The sequence below is a fragment of the Rousettus aegyptiacus genome, unplaced genomic scaffold (assembly GCF_014176215.1).
Source record: "Rousettus aegyptiacus isolate mRouAeg1 unplaced genomic scaffold, mRouAeg1.p scaffold_m13_p_7, whole genome shotgun sequence".
Classification (NCBI taxonomy): domain Eukaryota; kingdom Metazoa; phylum Chordata; class Mammalia; order Chiroptera; family Pteropodidae; genus Rousettus; species Rousettus aegyptiacus.
The window spans coordinates 94,634,778-94,656,095 of record NW_023416310.1 but is presented as its reverse complement, the minus strand read 5'-3'; the positions used below and the strand labels follow the sequence as shown (position 1 = coordinate 94,656,095).

At 39.8% G+C, this 21,318-nt stretch overlaps 1 long non-coding RNA gene across 2 annotated transcripts in view; it reads left to right on the top strand.

Moving 5' to 3' along the window:
* Positions 1 to 5,133, top strand: part of LOC107500892 — a 51,669-nt gene extending 46,536 nt beyond the window's left edge. For both annotated transcript variants that reach the window (XR_001594621.2, XR_001594622.2), the window contains one exon: positions 2,368 to 5,133. This is a non-coding gene — a long non-coding RNA (uncharacterized LOC107500892). The remainder of the gene's footprint in view (positions 1 to 2,367) is intronic.
* The last annotated feature ends 16,185 nt before the right edge of the window (positions 5,134 to 21,318 follow it).

The window sequence follows — 21,318 nt, the reverse complement described above, 5'->3', positions numbered from 1 at the left end:
GGCACATGAATCATTCATGGCATTTATGTGACTGAATGAATGCTGATTCTGTAAACAGAATTAGCAAAGAAGTTGAGTCATATGAAGAATATTGTCATTTCTACTTTGTTTATCACAGCACTGTGAATTAAAGAAAACCCAAAATATACTCTGGAAGTTACATTAGCAATATTCCCATTCCCTGACAGAAGCATGTGCACGCATGTGTATTCCTGTGTCCATGTGTCTGTCCGTCGGTCCATCCGTCTGTCCATCTGTCCATCCGTCCGTCCGTCCATCCATCCATCCATCCATCCATCCATCCATCCATCCATCCATCCATCCATCCATCTATCCATCCAATATTTATTGTAAGCCAACTAGAGGCCAGGCTCTATATGTGAGGTTGAAGTTATAATGTTAAGCAAAAAAAAGAAAAAAAAATCTAGGGATCTAGGGTGGAGACTGCCATTGATAAAGAATTACCCAAATGGTTATGTAATTGCCAACTGAGTCAAGTGCTCTAAAGGAAAAGAGTAGGTTCTATGAGAATGTATAAGATAAGAGCCTAATCTAACCTGGGAGGGCTGGGGTAGGCTTTCCTGAAGAAGTAGTTCTTGAATTAGGGTAGGAAGGATGACTAGGAATTTAGTGGAAAGGGGAGGGTGTGTGATTGATGACCGTGAGTGAGTGCATGTGTGCACGTATATGCGGTATGAGTTGTCTAGCACTGGGAATTATATGTATGAAGGCCCTGGGGTAAGAAGAGAGAAGAAGATGTCAAAGAATTGAAAAAATGACAGGCAGCTGGGTTACAGAGAAACAAGATCAAGTGACTGAGCATGAAATGAGGAAAAGTGGGGCCCAGAACATGCTGGGCATTGTCAACTATGGCAACAAATAGATGCAGTGGAAAAACTTTGAAGAGTTAGAAGCATGATAAACAAGGCTCTCCTTCCCCCATCCCTAATTATATATCTAAAAGCCACTGGGGCACTGTGGTGTGTTTTAAACACCTATCTATTAAAACTGTCTCATATTCTTACTCAGGGTCCCATGTATCACCGTGACAGAAAAAGTCCCAAAGAGATGTTTTTTAAAAAAATTAAATATTCATTTATTTTTGTGTTTCACCCACCAAGGAGCTTCTTTATTGAGCTCTTTATGAAACTGAGACACATAAAAATATATAACTACCCTACAGACATCAAAAGGGTACAACATTCCCAGCCGGACCCATAAGGATGTAACTCAGTGCCTGGTTTGAGCTAATAGACCCTTACACCTATAGAGACAAATAAAAAAAAAAAAACAGAAATTGGATGTGTTTCCAGTTGAATTAAAACAATGCAATGAGTGTGGGCATTTCTGAGAACCCAGAACAATATCTTTGGTATCAGAGAGCCCACAGTACACTCACCCCATTATTTGACTCCCAAAGAGTTTTGATGGTTAAGATGTGTTTTATGATGCTACTACTGCCTTGCAGAAGCATTTGGCCTGAGAAAATACCATAGCCTCTCAACTGTTTTCACAGTCATTGTCCATACACAGACAGGTGCGCTGACCCAAGAAAAGTAAACATGCTACAGTCAACGGAGGAAGCCTAAGTGATAGAGTTCACATGATGTTTACTTAGTCATCCCAGCTTTATGATTTGGAAATATTAATAGAGACATGCATCCATCAGGGAGTCAATAGCTCACTGTGTTGCAGAAAAGCATATCTTGCATCTGGACAGTGAAGTCCTCCTGAAATTTGTGAATGAATCCTCTGTGAGCACAGCCAAAACACTCACGTTAAAGAAATAGAAATTGCATATAAAATCTATCACAGGGAAAGCTCAGGAGAGCTCAGGTCTAGCCAACAAAATCTGAATGAGGAGACTGAAGGGAAAAAGAAATCTATGCTTCCTATACATATACGAAAATAATCTCAGTTTCTAGCTTTTGAAATCAAGATAATAAAATAAGAGCAGGCCTTTGAGGATGATAACATAGGAGAAATTTTATTTGCAGCTTGTAAAACAATAGTGTTTGCCTTCAGAAACGAATCTCAAGAGATTCACTTTTAGAGTCTAGAGTGGAAGAACACTTAACTTGGAAATGACTCTTTATAAATATTAATCATATGATCCACAAAAGTCTCTAAGATATGAAAGGTATTTTAACCCAAGAAGACAAGAAGACAAGTCAATTGATGGTTGTAAATATCTGTGTACCTAGCTCTTTGCTAAGAGCAGTGTGTGTGTGTGTGTGTGTGTGTGTGTGTGTGTGTGTGTGTGTGTCTGTCTGTGTGTCTTGGGGGATGGAGAGTAGATGCATTCATTCAGGTGCAGGAAAAGAGGAAAAAGCTTCTTTTCTGACCAGTTTCTTTTTTTTTTGACAGAATGGATGAAACTGACTTTTGTGGTGTCATGGAAACCTAGCCATGGAAACCTTATAGAAATATCAGGAGACTAAGGGAGGGAATGATGAAGAAAGCATCATAGAGAGACTGCTATCAACTGATTCCTGTAGATACTATAAAAATAACCGCTCTTATTCCCCTATTTTCAGTGAATGTCATTATTTAGAAAATCATGCTCGCTATTATGCAGGTTTCCTGTACAAATAGCTAATAAATGACTTAAAAACAGTCACTCATCTTAAGCTAAATTCAGTTGGATGTCCAGCTTGGAGGCCTGAAGAAATGAAGCTCGCCTTCATACCTAGTGCGTTCTCCGAGGCTCTATATCCCATATTGAGTACATCGGCAAGTTCCATTAAATTTATGTCATAAATATATTTTGAATCACTTTAAGCTACAATTATCACTCTCCCATCTCTAGTCAAATTTTCCTCTTAAAATGTGTCACAGCCCTCTATGCTTTTTTTTCACAGAACTCACCACACTTCATGTTCATTTGTATACTTCATTTACTCACTTGTTCTTGTATTAATTCACTCATTCATTGATTCGACAAATATTTATCGGAAGCCTACTCTGGACTAGACACTGTTCCATTCATGAGTGATACAGTAATGAGGACATAGACAAGGTCTCTATTCTCACAGAGCTGACACTTGAATGGATACAGACAGGCACAAGTGAAAAAAGAGCAAATAAGAACAGGGCCTATTGTTCAGCTGAGGAGACAGACATTCAATCCAGTATCCTCTCAGCACCGAGTGAGAGCTTCAATCACAAATCAGATCAGAGTAGTCACCTAAAACTTCTCAATGGCTTCCTGTTGCACTTAGAATCAAAAACAACTTCCCAACATAACCTCACTATGTTGAGTACAGAAGATAAGATTTTGGTCTGAATATACCATTCAGGTCTACTTTATGAAAAGCAAATGAATTCTCAAAAACATAGGTATCTTCCCCAAACCTTTCATTTTCAACATCCACATGGGTGAGCTGGTGATGTATTTTGTTTTGTATCAACATTTTTCTTGTTTATTTAAGGAAATATTAAAAGATTGGTTTCCTTTTGATTATTAGCTCATCTTGTATAAAACTACTAGATGATGAGTTGTTTAACCTCTCTGAGCCTCTGTTTCCTTATCTCTAAAATGGGGATGGTCATATTTTACTTGATACATTTGCATTGAAGACTAAATGAATTATGGGTTCTTCCCTTTTGCAAAATGAAATAGCATTCATCCTTTGTTGTTGTAAATAAACAAACATGTTGACATCAGAATAAGAGAATGACGATGAGATAAGAATTACGTAATTGTTTATTTCACAGCAGGGTAGTGGTTGGGGCAAGGAGGCACCTGCAGCCTGGGTCACTGGTCACTTGTCATAGCGACTGAGTTTACATCAAGCCTTACTCTGAAGCAGGTATTTTTGTGTAGTTAACCTTCTCTGGGCTGGTGATTATGAAACGTGTTTATTCCCTGAGCACACATTGTTCTCACATGGCTGGCGCAGTCACTAAAAATTCTACCTACTTTAGAATCTTCCTAGTTGCAAATATCGGGCGATGTCACCAAAAAGGCTTACAGCTCTGGCAGAGTTGATGAAAGAACCCTGAGGTGAAGCTGTGTCTCCTTCTTGTGTGGTATTTCCTGAGGGAAAGGTATCTTCCTCTCTCAGACCTCGGCTCAGACATGCACTCCTGCCCACCAGTCGCCCCTTCTCCTGCCTCACTCCTGCAAACCTGCTCTTTAAGTGCTTGTATAACTGTATTGACTTTTTCTCACGGTACAAATGAATATGAGAGTGAGAGAGTGAGAGATACAGAATATATGGCAGGAATAAAATATAGACCACTAATCATTCTATCCTCTCCCTACCTCCAGGTAATGATGTAACCTTGATTGACATTTAGTTACAGCCTTCTGGGTTTTTTTCCTATTTGTCTACATAAATATATTAAGTGGTTAAGAGCGTGGATTGTGGAATAAGACTGCCGGGCTTAAATCCCAGTTGTACCCCTTAGCCAAGGGGCCTTACAAAAATTATTTTTAGCTCCCCTGTCTCAGTGTCCTCATCTATAAAATAGAAATTTATCCCAGAGTACTGTGAGGATTAATGAGATTACTACATGTAAAATGACTAGAAGAGTGCCTAAAACATAGTGGGTGCTCAATAAATTCTATCTAGAAGTACAATTATACGTAAAAATTGAACTGGGAACACATAGCTATGTGACTTGGGAAAGGGAAGAATGTCTCTTGTTTACAGCTGATTCCCCAGAGCACACAGTCGATAATTCTTTGTTAAAAGAGTGAGTTAGCCAATGAATGAATTCATAAAAAATATATAAGTGGATAAATGATAAGAATGGGCCAATGTAGTATAAATATAAGGCAACCCAATGGAAAATTACTGACTGAGGAGAATCTTTGAGTGCTGGTGATTTTTCTAGAAATATCAGTAAAACTTATTTTAGGCACTTGATGCCTTCTTGGCAAGAGCAGAATCTCATGAAATCACCCTGGAATGCTGTGGGAGAAAGGGAACTGGGCAGCCTGGTCAGTCACTGAAGGGGGAGACCAGCGTCTCCTCATTTGTTACTGTGTCTCCCTGGGCTGCACAAACATGTTTCTGAAGGGAGCTGAAGGTCCCCATTCCTGAGTCTGGCTCCCACTTGTCCATAGGCCCCAAAGAGGCTCCTGACCTGCAAATGCTAGAACACTCCCCCTGACTCCTGGTGTCTCATGGCCTCCTGCTACTTGAGTTTATTTACAGTCTAGAAGAAATGACAGAAATCAGTCACCCACCACGAGTTCTCTAAAAAAAACCTCTGCAGAATTTCTCCAAGCAAAATTCCTCACTGTACCATTCCAACCCAGACCACGGAAACGTTTCTATCTGGTGAGCAACTCTACGCTCTTGGTGAAAGGCAGTGCTTGGAAATCACCCAAATGTTAGTATTTTCAGTCATGGGGTTCTTAGAAGAGGATGGTCTCAGAGGGCTAGGAGAGGAGGTGTGAAGGGGTGTGTGTGCCAGGTGCACATGGTGGAACGGGCGGAGGGCCTGTGTGAGGCCTGGCACGACAGAGGGCAGTTTCACACACTGCTTATGGTGAGGCCTGTTTTCCACTCTGGTCAAATACCATTACATCACTCTTTTCCAGTTACAGGAAATCCAGTGAGTGCCAGACACAGCCGCAGCAACTCCCTGAGATCCAATGCAAACACACCCGCCCCTACTCAGTCATGGAGGCTGACGACGTGTGAAGGAAAAGCCAATTCACAGCATCCTTCTGTGGGGCCTGAGAGGCTGAGGGTGGATCCTCTGGGCGGTTAGACAGTGGGCAGCTTTCTGGGTGGGTCCATGACTAGACACGTCAGGGGCACACACCCCTGACTACTACTTCCTTTCATTTTTAAGGAATCATTATTTGAATTCCCATTTTTCTGTTTCAGAAACTACCAAGGTTGGAATCCCAGCTCTACTAACTGTAAGACCTTGGCAAGTCCCACACACTTGCTGAGCATCAGATTCTTCACCTGTAAAATGGGTATGATAATAGGATTGACCTTCATGGGACGTATGAGAATTAAATGAGAGTGTCCATGTAAATTAAGTTCTTAGCACAGTGTCTGGCTTGTATTACATGTTCAATAAATGTTTTCTTTTATCGTTTTCACCAGCGAGGATGGTCAGCCCATATCATTTGGGCTTTTACTGTCTTCTCTCTCATAAATATAGAACTTGTTTTTTAAAGTAAAGTTTTATTGAGGTAAAAAGAAAAATCCATACTAAAAAGGGGAGATATCAGAAGTGAATAGCTTGGTGAATGTTCACAAAGTAAATGCCCCCATGTAACCACAACCTAGATCAACATATATAGCACACCAACTCCTAGATGCCTCCTTCAAACTCATTATTTTCACTATTCTGACTTCTATTGCTATAGATTAGTTTTTTAAAGTAAAATCATCCTTGCAACCACCCAAATAAAAATATAGAACATTTTCATCAACTCAGATTAATCCCCACTCCACCCAAAGAGAATGGCCCTTTTGACCTCTATTACAATACATTTTGGTTTTGAATTGGTATAAACGAAATTTACAAGTCGTGCAGTATGTGCTCCTTGTGTCTGGCAACTTTTTCTCAACCATATGCTTACTTGTGAGATTCGTCCATGTGCTGTGTAGAGCAGATGTTCATTTCTTCCTACTGCTGTATAGTATTGCATTCTATGAATATTCTACAATATACTTGTCCTTTTTATTGTTGACAAATGTTTGTTGTTTCCGGTTTTTTTTTCCCCCGCTATTACAAGTAATGTTGGCATAAACTTTCTTCTATATTTTTTTTTGGTGCGCATACATACACATTTCTGTGTTTTACATATGTAAGAATGAAACTGGTTATGTCATAGAGTGCTTATGTGTTTAGTTTTTAGTAGATAATGCAAACAACTTTCAATGCTGTACCAGTTTACATGCCAGGAGTAGATGAGAGTTCCAGTTGCTCTTTATTCTCACCAACACTTGTGCTTAGAAATTCCTTTTTAAAAATTTAGCTATTCTTGTGAGTATCTCACTGTGGTTTTGATTTGCATTTTCTTGATGAGTAAAATATTGACTCTTTATATTGGCCATTTTTACATCCTCTTTTGCGAAGTGCCTACTTAAGTCATTTTGCTCACTTTTCTATTACACTAGCTATCTTTTTCTTACTGATTTATGGAAGTTTAAAAAATATACATTATAGGTACATGCCCTTTGATAGACATATGCAAATATCTGTTCCCACTCTGTAGCTTATCCTTTTATTCTCTTGACAATATCTTTTGGTGGGCAGAAGTTTTTAATTTTAATATAGTCCTATTTATACATTTTTTTTTTCTCATAGTCAGTGCTTTTAAGATCCTGTTTAAGAAATCATTGCTCATCCCAATGTGATCTTACGTTATCGTCTAGAAGATTATTGTTTTTCCTTTCACATCTGAAGTTGATTTTTGTGAGTGGTATGAGGTAGGGGTCATGATTCACTTATTCTCCTTATATAGAAATCCACCTGACTCAGCATCATTTGTTGTAAAGGCCATCCTTTCCTCACTGAAGAGGAATGGCACTGTTGTCAGAAGTCTGGTGACTATATGTGGGAATTGTCTCTGGATTTTATTTCATGGGTTTGTTTGTCTGTTCTTATACCATTACTGTACTTTCTTAATTACTGTAGCTTTATTATAAACCTTAAGATATGGTAATGCAAACTTTCCAGGTTTCTTTTTCTTAAGGCTTATCTTCACTAACAACTTGCCAATTGTTTGTGTGTGCATGCGCGCACACAGACTAATCTGCTGTAATTTTGATTCAGATTGCGTTGAATCCATAGACCAATTTGAGGAGAATATTAAGTCTTTTAATAAATAGACATGGTAGAGACCTTCATTTTTTAAGGCCTTCTTTAATTTCTTTCAGTAGTTTTCAGTGTATAAGTCTTATACATCTTTTGTTAGATTTGTCCTTACTTGTTTCATGCTTGTTTGATGCTACTGTATATGGTATTTTAAAATTTTCATTTTGTAATTGTTGCTTGCATACAGAAACATAATTGATTTTTGTACTCTGATATTGTATCCACCAACCTGGCTAAATTCGATTATTACTTTTAATATTCCATCTGTAAATTAAAAAAAAAATTCTGTGTACACAATTATATCATTTGTAAATAATGACAGTTAAAATGAAGTTTTAGGGGATTTATGCTTCCAATTTATAGAATAAACACATTTCTCATCAAAATATTTAAAATAAACACCAAACTGCTTTTTACTGCCTTAAAATGTTTATTTAACTTGTTAATTTGTGATTATGTGGGATAAACAGACAGACCCATGTTCCAAAAGCGACATCTATGCCCATTCACAAGAAAACTCAGCACCCAAATAAACCCCCAAATTCCTTACACTGACAGAATTTTATTTCCCTTCATATTTTACCATGTTAAGGTAAAAACTAATCTCTGGGGACAAAAGTGCCAAAAAGTAAATTCGAGTTTGCACATACCAGCAAGTCCCCTCCCATATGATTTCATACAATTGTATTATATGAAATGTATGCAATGATTTCATATAATTTATCATTGGTAAATATTTTCAAAATATGTTATCATCTACCTAAATGCAATTGGACACTACATTCAATATAACTGTCTATATTAACTGAGATTCTAGCACTTAGGGAAGGCACATGGACTCTATGCCTACATCCTGTGATCATGGCAGACATTGCTAATCAATCATAATACTCTCTACTATTTAGCTCAGCAGTGGCCTCAGAGCCCTTCTTAATGCAGGCAGGCATCCAAGCAATCACATCACCAGTTGACTGAATTTGTCACTTGAAATGAAACCTATTTGCCATCTTTAACGTAGAATTTCTGGTGGCACTTAACTCTGGTATATTCTTAAAGCTCTTAGAAGCTCGCTTCTTCCAACATTATCCTAAATTTTTCTTTGAATTGTCTAGTATTATATAGCTGTGACTGAACTGTACTGCATTTAAGGTGGTAATAAAGAAAAGAACTGGCCGCCTCACTGACTCCAGCAGGCTGCTCAGGTAGGCAATTCCTTGGTGAGGTCATCTCAGGACAAAGCACAACACTCACCTTTGTAGCTTTAGACACTTTATCCAATCAGCTGCCCCTGAGTTCATCAAGCTCCCAGGTGTGGCTCATAAGGAAACTAACTGGGCACAGGTTTAGAAATTGAAATGCACCCACTACAAATACTGATTTGAAGTGGGGGCATTAAACTTTCTGACAGGTAGAATAGCGGTTTCTCTTGTTCAGGAGACCCACTCGCTTGTATTGAGCTGCCTGGAACACTGAGGTAAGAATTCAACGTTTAGTGTTTAAGAGCTCAGGTTCTGGAGTGGAATCTCAGGTTTGAATCCAGGTCTTGGTGATCTTAGGCAAGTTAATTTTTAACATCTAAATCTGTTTTCTCATCTGTATATTGAGGGTGGGTGGGGGTAATAGTAATTGCTTCTAATGCTTCAATGCACTAATGCATAGGCATCATTTAAAAGCTTAGGATTGGGCAAATAGTAAGAAGTCAGTAAATGACAATTAGCACAGACTTAGCACAAAGGGAATGGAATATTTTTAAGGACTGTTCTGCCCGGACTATGGAAAACTCTGAACTGCCCCTCTTCCTTTTTAGGGGCCAAAGTCATTAGGGTTCCTCTGATAAAGTACCTGTCACTTTCTTTCTGTTGGATAGTGTTTGATGAATACTAACAAATTCTCCCACTGAATCTCTGTTCTCTAGATTTCATGCCCACTTCTACCCTCTTCCAATGACAGCCACCATAAACTAGATCAAATAAAAAGGATGAAGTTATGATTTATTTGTATTGGTCATATTCAAACCCTGAGGATAGAGCCTGGGCATCTTGATTAGACAGCAGACTAACAAATGCTTGGTCTTTTGACTGGCCTAAGGAGATACCTTGAGCTGCTTGATAATGCCTTGGAAGAGGCAAGAAGGAACACTACGGTCAGGTGTGTGTTGTTATTGTGATTTTACTGGAAGATGGGGTGAAGAGGAAGAACCGAATATGTCCTGAGTGGTTGATGTGTGTTATAGTCACCTCGCATATGCTATCTCAGTTTTCTTCATAACAATCCCATAACTTTGGTCTTTTATCCACATTTCATGGACAATGTGCAGAAGGTATGAATAATTAGCCTAAAACCCACAGCCTGCAGGTGGCGGATTTGAACATCTGGTGGACTTGAACCCACAGCTATCTGTTATCAGAGTCCACGTTCTCTCCACCACACCTTCCGAACTACTTTTAGCTGAATTTTCAGAGGTTAACATTTCTTTTGACATCACCTCAAAGATTATGGCTTGAAGACTCCTTATCAGTTAGTGTGATCAAAAAATCTTTGTCTATTTATGTAAATATTAGAAGACAGATTGCTAGGAGGGGAGCTAGGAGAATGACAACCAGTAGGAAGAAGAAATTATTTAGATTGGTGGTTCTCAGACTTGAATGAGCATCAGAATCACCTGGAGGTTCTGGCTGAAACACAAATTGCTGGGTCCCACCCTGAAAGATTCAATGACTCTGGGGCGGGAACTGAAAATATGAATTCCTGCCAGCTTCACAGGTGGTATTGATGCTGCTGGTCCACGATGACACTCTGAGAAGCACTGGCGGGTTTAAACGATGTGAAGGAAACAAGAATGGAAAAGACATTGGGCCAGAGAGTTAAATATAAAAGTTTTTATTCCCTGACAGCTCCATATCCTTTCTTTCACAGGGTCCACCACACTCTTGTTGTCTATCACCAGTCCTAGGAGTGGTAGAGAGATGGTTGAACAGGATGAAGGAAAGGAGGCCAAATTGGTGGGGAAGGAAACGAAGGCAGGCAACTTGGTGAATTACATAGCAACTCTGTTGCTCACCAGCATCCAGATTGCTCTTTTCAAAGAAAGAACTGACTCCGGCCTGGCCTTCTTCAGGGATACAGTGTGGTGGTGGTGGACCAGATTAGAAAGTGGTATCAGGTCATAGATCCTGTTGGACTATTCCAAGGTGAGGGGTGTAGATAGTCAGACCTCCAACAGGGAAGGTCAAACCACAGATTTGGCTCTTGAATTGCTCACCCACATTTCTGTGCTGATCTATGAACCAAGCCAAGCCTAACATTTCCTATTAAACTGCTCCCCATGCATCTCCCACCAAATTGCAAAAAAGAACAAAAACCACAGAGAAGGCTCTTGGGACCCTCTTTCTGGTAGACTCGGAAACCCATCTCAGGAAAAAGAGCCTGAGAAGGTTAAGCAATTTGACCTATTACTTACTATCCATTATTGGACTTTGAGTTTGGAATGTGGGTTTAGGTAGATAGCAAAAATTATTTTCTTCCTAACAGATTGTCCTTGGGCAAAGAAGAACGTCAACAAACCTAAGAAAAAGATTTATCTGCAGTTATTGCCTCAGCAGAGGTGTTTGTTTTCACATTTCTCTAGCCTCATATGTTGCTTTGGGTGAATACAATATGATAGTTTCACGCATTGTTGGTTTTTACTGAGCAATAGGTTTGCAAGATTCTTGAGAGGCCTTGTTTTCTTGGCCTTGACAGAGAAATGTTAATGTTAGATGTTTTTAGTCATTTGGAGAGGCGATGTGGTACTAGGCTTTGCAAACATTTCTTGAGCAGCTATTGTGTGCCCGGCACTGTTAAGTGCAAGTAGTATCAGTAGTGAAAAGAGCATTGGACCCAAAGTAGTAAAACCTGGGTTTGAGTCCCAGTTCTACAGCTTACTAGTTGTATGTCACTTAGCTTTTCAGAGCCTAAATTCCTTCTGTTAAATGGGCCCACACTCAGCACATGGGATTGCTGAAAAGGAGCTCTGAAAATCATGAAAAGCCATACAACTAGAGGAGGCATTGTTGTGACATTTGAGCCATCTTCTCTTGGCATTATTCACATGGGCTTCGTTGTGTGGCCTGGGGTTAGCACAAAGCCTGGCACGTTTGTAGAAAGAGGGAAGAAGGAAGGAAAAGAGGAAGGGCAGTAGTATAACAAGTGGATCCTTGGCTTTCATGTTTTAGTTTCAGTTTTCAGAGCAAAGGTCCATGATAAGGCAGTAAACTAACTATGGGGAGACAAGAGCTGAGTCAAGGCTGGGGTGATTCACTCCAGGCCAGGCTTGGGCACTACTGACCACTGAGCTCTTCAGAGTACTTCTCTTCTAAGCTGTAGTCTCAGAAAATGAGCACTTTACTCCCACTCTATCTACCTTACTGGGCTGTACTGAGGATTAAACAAGATGGTAGATGTGATTATGCCTTGAAAATTGTGAAGTGTGACAAAGACATGATGTTTCCTTATCTCTATTTTTATTTACATGTGTCCTTTTTTTTTCAACAAAAGGAGGTCTTTTATTATTTTGTTGGCTTGCTAGGGTCTTGCTTTCTCATGAACTTGGGGTGCTAACTATGGAAAGTAGAAAACAAGACGTTTTTAAAAGAGAAAGAAAATAACCTTCCTTAAACGCTTTTAGGAGCAAGTCCACAGTAAAAACAATAGGTAGCAGGAAAGTTGAATAAGAATAATGTTCGGCAGCAAAGAGGGAAGGAAGAGCAGGCGAAAGGTGAGCGGGAGGCCATTGTTGACGGCGGAGCTGATCAGAGCTAACACCTACTGTTACTGCAACACATTGATCTTTCCTGGGTGGAGGTGGACTGGTCCATGGGAGGTCTGGGTCCTCCTCACTTTCTTCAGCCTTGGGATTTACTGGACAAGGACCCCTGCTCTGCTAACTGCAACCTGAACTGTGCCCTGGTTGATATGTGAGCCTCAACAGCAAGTCACTCTTCAAATAGGATGAGGCCAGGTGTCCGAACCAGTGAAATTTGCAGGCAAAAGAAATAGGGAGGTCTGGACACTGGGCCAACTCAAGAACGTGTACCTAAAATAAAGCAGCAGTTGCTCCAGTTAATTGAAGCTATTCTGGAATATAATCAAGTTTTTCTAGATCATCTAACTTTTAAGAAAAGCAAGAAATCAGGATTTTAGAAATGAAATCTGATCTTAAATGTAGAAATGCTCTTTGGGACCAACAAGGTATCTCTCTGATATGCTTTTTTGCAATTTGCTTAAACTCTCCTATGTATCTCAAAAACACTTTTATTTATTCATGTGAATTTCTCACAAGAACCATCAGCATAAGCCCTATGACCTCTGTACTATCTCAGAACACCCTGACTTCTTCTCTCTTAGAATAACTATTGTATATCTGGCCAGGATGCAGGCAGTATGGTACAGTGGTTATGAGCTTGGGGTCTGGAATCAGATAGCCCTGGGCTTAAATTCCTGCTTTAGTTTTTTTCCAGCTGGGTGACCTCAGATCACACACTTAACCTTTCTGAGCCTCAGGAATCTAATCTGACATGGAGCTAATTATACTTTATTCTCCAAAGGGGTATGTATCATGAGGATTAACTAAAATACATATATTCTACTTGATGTCATGCCTGGCACATAAATGAACTGAATGATAAATATTCTCATTGTTAATAATAATAAATAGTTGCATAGTTTGTTTTTCAAGCCTTTTAGTTTAATATCACTAAACATTCTTCCTGAAAGCAGCAATTCTCTCTCAGACTTTCAGTTTTTATCCTGCAGAGTCAGGGGCCTAGCCCAAATTCTCAAATTCTAGATGATGATGTTTACCACCATCATCACCATCATTATCACTGCCATTATCGCCATCAAGATGATAATGTCACCATCATCAGCATCCTTATCACCAAAACTGCTACCATGAATACAATCATCATCACGATCATTATCACCATCAGTATGGTAGCCTTCACCATCATAACCATCACCATCATCGCCATTATAATCACCATCGTTATTATCACCATAACTGCCACTGTCAACATCATCATCATCATTACTAGTGCTATACTGTACCAAGTACCATATGTCCCAGTTTCTGTATTGGTGCTCTGCATATCTATTCTGTTTCTATTCTCAAAACAACCCTATGAATTAGGAATTATCTTACTCCCCACTTTATAAATGAGGATGATGAGGTGCTAAGGAATTAAACACCTAGCCCAAGGTTACCACTAGAGAACATCAGACCTAAGCCTGTCTGGCTCCAAAGCCTGAGATATTTTTCTTACGCCATGCTCCTGAGCAATTTGGGAAATAGAAGTGGTGGAAGTTATAAATTTTACAACAGGTCTTGGATAGCATGGCATTCTGAGGTGTGCATCCCTTTGCATTTCGGTACATTGCTATAATTTTATCTTTTTCAGATGGTTGATAGCAGTTTATTTATAACTGAGAACTGACAGTTTGTTTACCCTAATAGTTCTTTGGAAGATTCCCATTATGGTTCCGCCACAGCTCTGAAAACTAGCTGTGGAAAGCCAAAGTGATGCTATCTGTGCTTGTGTACAAAACACTGCAAAACACCATTCTTTGAGAGGAGCCCTGACTGGTGCAGGGACAGCCACGCCCCAGAGAAGGTCGATATCAAACACAGCCTCTAGAATGGATGCTGACATCCTTCCAGCTCATGTCCTCAGTCATGATTAATTCTCCTAGACAAGTCATTGTATCATAGATGTAACCAGAGGTCCTCCGTTTTGCGTGATTTCCAAAAGATGGGTTTTTTCTTGGCCTTCATTTATAACCTCGGCCATGAGGACAGGACTTCCTTTCTCACTCAGTCTCACCATCAAGACAAGCTAGAGAAGTCACAGTCAGTTCATAACCACAGAGTATCTTCTGTGGGCAAGGTCCATGCTGAGCACAGAGAGACACATAAGATGTATGATGCAGATTGGCCTCTGCATAGAGTTGAGCACTTCATAATATTGGAGAAAGAGATGAGAACAAATGTGTAAACTGTGGCTGGGCAAATTCAATGTCTGGATGCTGCATGTTCAAGAGCAGTTCTGCACTTTGAGTAACTGGGCACGGAAATTAGAGGACTTATTAGCAGAGGCAGCAGATCTCTGAGAGGAGATTGTAAGCCATCTTCTGACACAAACTCACCCTGTAAGCTTGAGCTGACTGCTTCATCTGGAGTCAGATTATCTGGGCTTGATTTCCAGCTTTGTCACATACTAGCTTTGTGACTTTGGAAGTGTGGTTAGTTTCTTTGAGCCTCAGTTTTGTTATCTGTAAAATGGGGATGCTAGTGAATTTCTGATGGAGTTGTTACGAGAATTAAATAAGATAATGTATGTGAAGTGGTTAAAACCCTACTTGATACATATTTAGTGCTAAATAAGTATTAGCGAAATAATAATGAATGTAATAAATATTAATATTATTAGTGCATTCTAGGGCTCAGTGCTGTTTTGTTTTTTATAGATACACTTACTTTGTAGATGACCTCATCCTCTCATGAATTTAAAAACTATCTCCGACTTTATACCTCACCCATATTCACACACATACATAGGTGAACATGTAAATTGCGTGGGTATGTGTATGTGTGTATGTACATATAGGGTTTTTTTTTTGCATAGACATTTAATAGGGCTTTGAATTCTGTAAGTCCCTCACTTGACTTCTATTTCTCCCTCTTCTCCACCAAACCTTTTTCTCTCCCAGCTCAGTAATGTCAGCCCATCTTTCCTGATGCTCAAGCCCAAAGGCTTATAGTCACCCTTGATTCCTGTTTCACGACTTTCATTCTCCTCCATCAGTAAATCCAGAATCTGACCACTTTTTATCAACTCGGCCACTTCCACTCTGGTGCCAGCAATCATCCTCCCTCCCCTGGATTATTTCAATAGCCTCCTCGATGGTCTCCCTACTTCTGCCCTTGCCCTCCTTCAGTCTACTCTCACACAGCAGCCAGAAGGACCTTCCAACACATAAGTCAGATCACTGCTCTATTCGCCACCCTCTGATGGCTTCCCATTGCCCTGAGAATGAAACAAAGTTTCATGCAGCCTACACATTTCCTCAGCCTGCTTTCCAGTCTCATCTCCAATCACCCTACCTCTCTGTCACTGAGCTTTGCACCAAGCATGCTCCCACTCAGAGCCTTTACACTTCCTGTTCCTTCTCTTTGGAATGCTCACCCTGGATGTCCACATAGCTCATCTCTTGCCTCCTACAGGTCCTTCTGCAAATGGTGCCAGTCAGAGAAGTCTTCCACATCAAATATATAAAAAGGAAGCCCCGTTCCTTATCCTCCTTTACTCTTTCACCCTTTATCTTGCTTTATTTTCCTTCATAGTACATATTTCATTTAATGTATCATATATTTTTGTTGTTGTTGCTTATTGTCTCTCTCCTTCTACTAGAAAGTAAGCTCCATGAAAATGGGATTTTGTTTTGGTTGCTGCTGAATTCTCATCATAAGAGCAGTGACTGGTACATAGTAGGCAATATTTGTCTTGTAATGCAGGAAAGAAAAGAAGGAAAAGAGAAGGAAGAAAGGAAGAAAGGAAGGTAGGAAGGAAGGAAGGATGGAAGAAAAAGATGTAAGAAGAAAGGAACATTATTTGTTTTTCTTATCTCTAAAGAGAGATGATTGAGTTAGATGCTCTCTAAAAGGTCCCTTCCAGCTCAAACATTTCATCACTCTATCAGGTCAGTGGAATTCTTTTAGCTGGGTCTCAGCTCATGTCTTGGCTAGGCCAGATCACTCAGAAGACCAGGGTGCTTCTTCACAATAAATTAAACCATGTACCACCCTGCAAGTCTCATGAACTAAATAAGATTGTCCTTACAAAGAAAGTCTTGAGCAAATTGCAAACCCACTCGTTCTTAACCCAGTGCTGGTTACTTGCCATTAGCCCACCTCAGCTATCTCTCCCTACCATCTACTCCTCAGCTCTTCTTTGTGGCTCAGGAGGCTGATCCATGGACCGCTTTACCCAGCTCCTTAGTCTACCAGCTTTGCTGCTACGGTCTGGCCAATGGAAGCAGGAGGTAAGAGGAAAGAAGAGAGAGGAGCTGAAATATTCCATGCCTTCTCCTTCTCTGTGTCCCCACTGCCATCTGGCCACACACCTGTGTGACCCCAGCTCCTGCCAGGCAGCCCTGTCTCCCCAGCTCTTGCTCTCCCTAGGCTCCCACAACATCCTTTCCCTCCTCTTTCTTTTCAGCTCCAGAGGTAGAAATGCTTTCTTGCTGTTGCTGTTCCCTGAAGTTTTAACGTCCTTTATTGGCTCCACTTACCCTATAAATAATTCCTTTATTAAAGTCTCTTCATGAAACCCTGTGAGTGGAATGCTGTTTCTTGTCTGCCAGGACCTTGACGGTGGAGAGTGAATCTAGTTCCTTTGTACTTTGAAAGTGTAAGTTGAAATACATGATGGTTTCTGAGTAAGCACTTGAGACTACATGTGTGTTGGCCATGTAGTTGTTTAAAGCTGGACCTAGAGATCTTTCACAACGTGGGGAGAAATCTATGTGTTCTTTTCACTTGGTTCCATTCCCAGACCTATAAAACAAAGACTTTGTGGGGCAAATGTCCATGGATTGACACACAGTGGAAGTCATACTGATACATACTCCAAGCTGGGGGTAGGAAAACCTGGCTGAGTATTATTTAATTTTAATATTCTTTCTGCTCAAAGGAAATGCCTTACTCAACCTCTTTACTGTACAGGTATGAAAAACCACTCGGCATGCCTTTCTTGGGAGAAGAGTTTTGAATTCTTTACTTTATCTTTATTCAGAGCAGTTGTGCACATTCCTAAAGAAACAAGCCTTAAATCCAGAAAGCTGGGTGACAGGGCAGTGGCGAAATGCCAGGAAAAATATTATCATGTGTGCTAACCCTGTTTAAGAAAACAGATCATTTAAACCTAAGCAGGTTATACTGAAAAAAAAACACACACACACACACAAAAACCCAAAGTGAAACATAACCAAAGAACCCTAGTAAAGAGAATGTAAAATGATACTATTGTATGAACTAAAAAAAGAAAAAAGAAAAAGAATAAAGGGAAAAATAGAAATATATGGGGAAGAGTAAGAGTTAAAGGGGAAGCCAAGTTAATAATCAAGTAAAATGTTTAATTCTTTTACCATTATATTTTTCCTAGTGATAGAGACATATCTCTGAAGGTATGTGTGTTTTATTTCAAAATGAGATATTCCAGCTAATAGGGACTAGACAGACATCACCATAAAAAAGAAGGAGTGAGGTTTCCCCACTGGGTGACGGGCATTAAATTCATAAACACGGAGTTGTGGGTGGGAAAAGTTCTTGAAACTGGAAGGTAGCAGTGATTTGTGTGTATGTTTTTCACCGCTGGAGGCTGCTGAACATGCAGATCCTTCAAAGCATGAAGGATTTGAGTTCACTAAGTAGTGAGCCCTCTTACTTCTACTTGAAAGAGGAGAGCAGGGGCTGAAAACTAGGATAGATGCCTGATGAGGGAGAACTTCTCCCTTAGACAGACCCTTCGATTCGCCAGATGCTCAGGCACTAGTCAGAGTTCTTATGTGGAGCTCACAGCAAATCTGGGACGTGGCCAGGACACACATACTTTCTTATTTCAGAGCCATGAAAGGACCTGGTATTCAGAGATGAACTCCTTGTGTCCTTCTGGTTCCATAAGCAAGGCTATATGAGAATCGTTCTGAACCTTCTGAAACCTACTATGTGCTTGCTCACTATGTCTCTCCTTTACATGAGAGTCCATGCGATTCACCGCACTTAGGACACAGTGCTAAGAGTTTCCTTCTCTCAGGAAATCGGTCATTCCTCCCTTTCCCAGCAGACAAAAGCTTCATGACACATTATATTTATGCTTTAATTTCTCTTGTGAGTTAATGTAACTCATCATCTTTCTCTTTTTCTCAGAACAAATACAACGATATTCAAAGTTATGTTTTTTTCTTCAACAGCAAGACAACCTCAATGCAAAGTTATGCAGGAGTCCAAATATAAAACAGACATAGGAGGTGCTATTCTGAGGGGGGCAGGGATAGAAAAGCCTACAGATCTGGCCCCTTCTCACTTCTCTCCTTTCTTGATGGTCCATAAGTCACCTCCACAAAACCTCTCAGGGTAGAGGGTTTCTCAAACAAGACTCAGATAGCACACAGCACAAAAGAAAAGTCTGATACGTTTGACAATTAAATCAGTTTCTTTTCTTTCATTTTCTTTTTTTTAAAAGCTTCCCTAAATACAATTAAATAAGTAAGCAATCACCTGGGAGAAGATATTTTCACTTATAATAATCAAAAAATTGTTTCTGGATTATATAATGAATTACGAATGAACCAGAAAAAGATAAGCCTTCCAATTAAAAACAAAAGACAAAAGATATAAAAAAGGAATTTCTAGAAGAGAGAAACAGACTGGCCAGTCGAGATATAAAAAGATGGTCAACCTTACTAGTAATTGAGAAATTATAACAAAAAGGACAACTTTATATGTGTCAGGGAAATATTTTAAAAGTCTGACAATTACTATTGCTGGTAAGCATATGGGGAAATTCTGCTGGTGGGTGTATAAATTAGTGCACGCACTTTGGAGAGTAATTTGGTAATGTCAAGAGAAGTTGAAATTGCACAGATGTGCATGGCCTATGTGGCAGGACTTCCCTCCGAGATGTAAGCGTGTATGCGTGTATGTGTGTATTAGAGAAAGTTTCCATGTGCATACAACAATACATGCATAAGAGAGCGCATTACATCAGTTTTGGTGATAGCAAAATGTTGGAAACATGCTCAGTGTCTGTAAGTATTCAGATTAATTGCATTTATTCAGAATTTTGCCATCTCTAAAGCCAAAATGAAGTCATTCTGATTTCCACATGCAAGTTTTGCATTTTACAGTTAAGCATTGCTTTGATTTCAATTACAGAAAGGAGGGCACCAGAATCTGTCAATTCTTATGTTTTTTAAATATCATAATTCAGTTCTGTTTAAGCCAGTTCCCTTTGAGTAGAAGAAATCCTGATCTATGGCCAGAGATTACACCCCAGACTATACAAACAGATCTTTTACAAATGCCTGTCCCTAGGGGGATTGAGAACAAGCACCTGAAGCTCAGCTTTAGCTCATCACCCCTAAGTGAATAATAGAAATGCACATTTTAAAATAGTGGGCCAGAGTATCATCTCTACAGGTGACAAATGGCACGTGTTCAGTCTAAATAAAGCTTTTTATTTAATAAAACCCAATTGCATCCAAGCATTATGCAGTTCCATGGACAAATGGCATTTAAGCCCATAGATGGGTGTCTTTTCTTGCTGTTCACATTCAAAGACATCACCCTCTATTTGACCCTCTCAATGAAGTTACTTCATGTCATCACACATTCGAGCATTTATAGTCTTTTTTCCAAATTATATTCTCCAGAAAAAGGGTGGTGTGGTGTCTTTCCCTATGGTGGACCTTTGGGGAAAATAGAAGGTAGGTCTAGGAAAGAGAGGGTAAACATTAGGATATTAACAGGAGAGAAAAGAGAGGGAGAGCAGTTGGGTGGTGAAAGAGATCAGGAGTAAACTCAGTTCGCACTTGCCACATGCTACAGCAACAAAGATACTTAACCCACAATTCTTGCCCTTGAGTAGCTGATGGGTTAGAAAAGAAATTCTCAACCTTTTGAATCATACTTATTCACTAATATTTCAGATGCTCAACCCACTCACATTTTTAGGGCGAACACTTCTGGACTGTGACACTCATGAGATACTCTAAAGATTATGTACATTTCTGAGCTCAGTAGTTACAAAACCTCCCTTTGCTCCGCTGCCCTCTCTTGTGGCTATGCCAGCCTCTCTGTCCCCATTTCACAGCCCCACCCTCCAATGCATATTAGTCATGGGATTAGGTTGATATTGACTCATCCCCAGCTCCAGGAGTAGGCTCTGATTTTCTCAAGCAAACCTGTTATCATGCTGTTTGGTTCAGGAGCAGATTTCTCTGGAGAGAAAGCTAGGATTGTGTTTTGATGCCTAGGGTGAGGAACAGGAGCTCTTTTTCCTAGATGCAGTGAGGCATAGATAGAACCGCTGCTGCCATTTTTCTCCCATGAGTGGAGTCAGCTTGAGATAAAGCCATCAGAGCTCAGAGCTGCGGATTGAAGGAACTAGACCCATACAGAAATATGCTTAAAGTTCACACAATCTGTGTGTATATAAGTATCTATCTATTTATTTATATATGTATTTTAGTTATAGGAGCTAATACATTCCTTTTATTGTTCAACCCACTTTGAATCAGCCACTGCGAACTTGTCACCAAAAGCATTGATACATCTAAGGAGTCTTTCAACACTGTGGCTAAGAACAACTGGTTTAGAGGAAGTTCATATACATAACTAGTTGGACGAATGAAATAAAAAAGCAAGCAATAGCATTAAGAAAGATGTCCTTAGATTTTGTGAGACAAAAGACAGGAAATGAAAAT